The sequence below is a fragment of the Propithecus coquereli genome, unplaced genomic scaffold (genome assembly GCF_000956105.1).
Source record: "Propithecus coquereli isolate 6110/MARCELLA unplaced genomic scaffold, Pcoq_1.0 Scaffold291, whole genome shotgun sequence".
Taxonomy (NCBI): domain Eukaryota; kingdom Metazoa; phylum Chordata; class Mammalia; order Primates; family Indriidae; genus Propithecus; species Propithecus coquereli.
Window position 1 is genome coordinate 574,803 of NW_012148519.1, and position 3,893 is coordinate 578,695.

The following is a 3,893-nucleotide window of genomic DNA, read 5'->3' on the forward strand; positions in this document are numbered from 1 at the left end:
AAAATTTAGAAAAGGAACTAGGTCACAAGGGAACACAAAATAACAGAAATAATAAATGTCAGTGTAGAAGGAAATTAAAAAAGGAAAACCCAATTATTTGGTTAATTAACAAGATTAAGAGTTTTGATTTTGTTTGTTTGCTGCCCTGATGTTGCACGCCACTGCACTCTCGCTCAGGCAACAGAGCAAGATCCTGTCTCAAAAAAAAAAAAAGAAAAGAAAAGAAAAGAAAAATGAAAAGGGTTTTGGGAATAGTTCAATTGTTAGCCTAAAGTATTCATAAGCAGCACCAGCAGTTTCTGCCTGCAGCATCAGCAAATTCAATCTGTAGTCAGGCAGCTACACGATGGCATTCAGGAATAAGATGGTGTCGCTCCTGTCAATCATCTGTTCACAATTTTAAGGGCATTATGCTGAGTGAAAAGAGTCAATCTCAAAGGGTCACATACTGTATGATTCTAGTTATATGACATTCTTGAAATTACAAAATTAAAGAGAGAGAATACGATTAGTGGGTGCCAGGGGTTAGGGATGGTGGGGGTGGGGAGATAGGCAGGTATAACAGTAAAGGGACAGCAAGAAGATCTTTGTGGTGATGGGATTATTTCGTATCTTGACTGGAGTGGTGGGGACACAAATATACAGTAGAACTATGCATGGTACCAATGTAATTTCCTGGTTTTGATGTTGTAGTGTAACTATGGGGGGAAACTGGGTGAAAGGTACATAGGACCTCTATACTATCTTTTAAAACTTCCTGTGACTCTATAATTATTTCAAAATAAAAAGCTTTTTAGAGACAAGTACAGGCTAAAAGATTGTATTTGTGACACACAATGAAAGGAATTGTATCAGAAGTTGAAAATGAACAACCCAGTAGGGAAACGGGAAAAAGAAATGAGTAGATATTCACAGAAGAGGGACACAATTGACCAATAAACAAATATATGAGAAGATGTCTTAGCCTCAGAGTAATTGGAGAAATGTAAAGGAACCAAAGATGAGATATCATTTTGTTCCCTTTAGACTAACAAACATCTGTAAGCCTGGAAATATGATGTGTTGATCACGATGGAGAAAAACTGGGACTCTTGTTCATTATTGGTAGCTATATAAAGTAGTGCAACATTGTGGAGAGAATGTGGTAGTTTCTAGTAAAACTAAAAATATATACAACCTTTGACCCATCAATTCCACATTTTGGTTTATACCTTGTAAAAAAAACGATGTTCACAAAGATATGAAAATGATTATTTTAGCAGTATTTGAAACACCAAATTTTGGAAATAGCTTAATAATGGAATGAAGAAATACAATATAGTAATGTTTGTTTAAAGGGACACTATGAACCACATTAAGAGAATAAACTAACACAAACTCATTGACATAGATATCAGAAACAAAATGTAGAGTAAAAAAATTAAGTTATAGAAGTATACTTATAGAATTATACCATTTATATAATCTAAACATGCGCACACAAGAATGGGATTATTATTCCTGGATATGTGTTATGTAAAACTGTCTGTTAATAAAAAGTCCGTAAAGATATACAGCAAATTCAGGGTACTGGTAGCCTCTGAGAAAAGGACGAAAATGGAAATGGAATTGGAAGGCAAGGAGAACTTCACATTTATCTACAATGTTTTGTTTCTTGAGTTTAAAAAAGCCTTTAAGTAACTATGGCAAAATGCCAACAGTTGACAATTTGCAGTAATTGGGAAACAAAAATTGGGGGTAACAACTGTTTGTTATCTTATCTTTGTACTTATTTAAGTATTATCGCTCTTACTAAACACACAAACAGACACACATGCATTCCCTCAAGTTGGTTTTATCCCGGAATACAAGATTGTACAATACAAGAAAAACTTAATTAATATAAAATGTCACATGAATAATTAACAGAAAGTGAAAATTGTTTGATAACATTTCCAAAGTATTCTAGAGAAGCATTATTTGAGCATAGCAACAGGAGGGCATTTTCTTAATTTGAGAAAGCCCAGAGTTAACATCAGTCTCAGAACACACGTACACACCCCTCCCACACACGTCTCACATACTTTATATACAGTCCTCAGGTACACACACCTGCGTGTCACACACACCTCGGACACATTGCAAATATCTCACACACACACACCACGTGCACATCACATACACATCTCAAACACCATACACACACAGCTCACACACACCACATACAGCTGACACACATGCACACACCTCACCCCTCACGCTGCACATCACACCCCTGCACCGCACACACCACAGGCGCCCCCGCCCGCGCCCTGCCCGGCCCCACTCTTCCTGCTGGGCAGAAGCATCTCCAGGGCCTCTCCAGGCAGCACCGAGCCCCTTCCCCAGCGTCCACCGGCCGCCTGCCGGGGTCCTGAGGGCGGGGCCGGCGCGTGTGCGCCTGTGTGTGCCCCCCCTGCGTGTGCGAGGAGCGACCGGCCCCGGAGCCTGGACGGAGGGTGGAAGGGGAAGAATGGAAGGGAGAAGCAGGGCTATGACAAAAACAATCCACAAAGAAAGGACCCGCTACCGCGAGGCGTCCCAAGTCCTCCGAGCTGGCGCTGTCTGCTCCCAGGCACCAGTGTCCGCCCGCACCTCGCCCGCCAAGGGAAGAGCCATCCGGTAATGGTCACAGTCACAGTCACTGAATCCGGAGTAGATCGCCTTGTCCGTCTGTCCCTCCCCCCACCCCCGCACCTCAGTGCTGCAGTTACAGCCTCCAGTGCTGGGAGACTCACACACACATTGGGTAGTTCATTTAATTGGATCTTATCTGTATGGGGAAAGTAATAAATATACCTTAACAGTGTTAAAACGAGCATGCCAATTGATGCTGAGAAAATATCCAGGTGTTGCCTGTGGTTAGGTTACTTAGGAAAATAGGTATCTTACGTTTTCCTTTTATCATCCACCTGCTGAATTGTTCATGATCTTGCATTCTTGTGCACCCCATCTCCAAAAGGACTCCAGAGGCAACTCATTAAACCTGAGCAAGTTCACTCCCCAGGGCTTTCACAAGTATCTGCTTTAATTAATTTTGGTAAACAAAATAACCAAATGCACTTTTGCAACACTTGCAGTAATAACTTCAAAACTCCAACTAGATCATAGCTTCCCAGTCAGTATAGCTTAGGTTTCTCCTGGAAACAAAACAGTGTATACACGATGAAAAACAAGAAAACCCTTTTCACAGAAATGAACCAACTGGATAACTGATAAAGACCCTTCACAGGCATCCATCCCTCTCCAGTTCCCCACTACCCCTCCTGTCTGAAGGTTTGTTCCTGAGAAGAAGTCTGAGAAGCCTCCACACCTCTCCCCAGAGGTCTCGCACCCCTGGGCTGGAATCCTGAATCCCTGGCCTCAGCTACACGGTGAGTCCCTCTAAGAGCCAACTCTCTTCACTGTTTCATTAATTTATAAAAAGCGTGACCCTAACACGTCCACCTCAGCCTCTCCTACCTAAAGTGGGTATATCTGGAAGGGTCTAGAGCCATAGGGTGGGTTTTCATCTTAGAGTTCTGTGGTCTCTGTCTGAGAGCATCCTTTCTGATGAATAGGCGTGGCTTGGGTCTCTCCGGGCAATCAGTACTCACCTTGGGAATTAAAAGATTCCACAGGGTTGGGGTGCTGAAGAGAAAGCTCCAGGAGCGCTGATCTATTCAGGAGTCTGCAGCTTGAGGAAATGGTTCTCAAATCTGAGTGCTCTGCAGAAAAGCAATGCCAGGTTCTGTTTTTTCTGAAACCGAAACTAGAATGTTTCCGTCTTTTTAAAGTTTCAATTTCTCAGAAAACTTTCTTAAAGTGCTTCCTCCCCCTTTATGCCTATCTTCTGGCTTGGTGGGGGGTGGGGGATGCGAGAAATGCTATTTCCT

At 42.3% G+C, this 3,893-nt stretch overlaps 1 protein-coding gene across 1 annotated transcript in view; it reads right to left on the minus strand.

The window, feature by feature from the left end:
* Window positions 1–3,674, minus strand: part of LOC105813853 (schlafen family member 13-like) — a 10,320-nt gene extending 6,646 nt beyond the window's left edge. Inside the window, exon 1 of the mRNA XM_012648662.1 lies at window positions 3,615–3,674. The gene's annotated coding sequence lies outside the window, so the exon portion shown is untranslated. The remainder of the gene's footprint in view (window positions 1–3,614) is intronic.
* Window positions 3,675–3,893: the final 219 nt, after the last annotated feature.